Genomic DNA, 957 nt, shown 5'->3' on the forward strand with positions numbered 1-957 from the left:
GCTACTCGTATACCAATTGTTTCTTTTCTCAATAATGCTCAAAAGATAATGGCCGCTCTTCATCTGCCAACTGTTTCTTTCGGTAACAATGTCTCAAACAGTAATGGCCGCTGGTCGTCTACCAATTGTTTCATTTCCCAACAATGCTTAAAAGATAATGGCCGCTCTTCATACAACAATGTCTCAGACAGTAATGGCCGCTACTCCTACACTAATTGTTTCTTTTCCCAACAATGCTCAAAAGATAATGGCCACCCTTCATACAACAATGTCTCAGACAGTAATGGCCGCTACTCCTGCGCCAGTCATTTCTTTTCCCAACAATGCTCAAAAGATAATGGCCGCTCTTCATCTGCCAACTGTTTCTTTGGGTAACAATGTCTCAAACAGTAATGGCCGCTGGTCGTCTACCAATTGTTTAATTTCCCAACAATGCTTAAAAGATAATGGCCGCTCTTCATACAACAATTTCTCAGACAGTAATAGCCGCTACTCCTACACCAATTGTTTCTTTTCCCAACAATGCTCAAAAGATAATGGCCGCTCTTCATCTGCCAACTGTTTCTTTGGGTAACAATGTCTCAAACAGTAATGGCCGCTGGTCGTCTACCAATTGTTTCATTTCCCAACAATGCTTAAAAGATAATGGCCGCTCTTCATACAACAATGTCTCAGACAGTAATGGCCGCTACTCCTACACTAATTGTTTCTTTTCCCAACAATGCTCAAAAGATAATGGCCACCCTTCATACAACAATGTCTCAGACAGTAATGGCCGCTACTCCTGCGCCAGTCATTTCTTTTCCCAACAATGCTCAAAAGATAATGGCCGCTCTTCATCTGCCAACTGTTTCTTTGGGTAACAATGTCTCAAACAGTAATGGCCGCTGGTCGTCTACCAATTGTTTCATTTCCCAACAATGCTTAAAAGATAATGGCCGCTCTTCATACAACAAT

The sequence above is a fragment of the Agrilus planipennis genome, unplaced genomic scaffold (assembly GCF_000699045.2).
Source record: "Agrilus planipennis isolate EAB-ADULT unplaced genomic scaffold, Apla_2.0 scaffold134, whole genome shotgun sequence".
Taxonomy (NCBI): Eukaryota; Metazoa; Arthropoda; class Insecta; order Coleoptera; family Buprestidae; genus Agrilus; species Agrilus planipennis.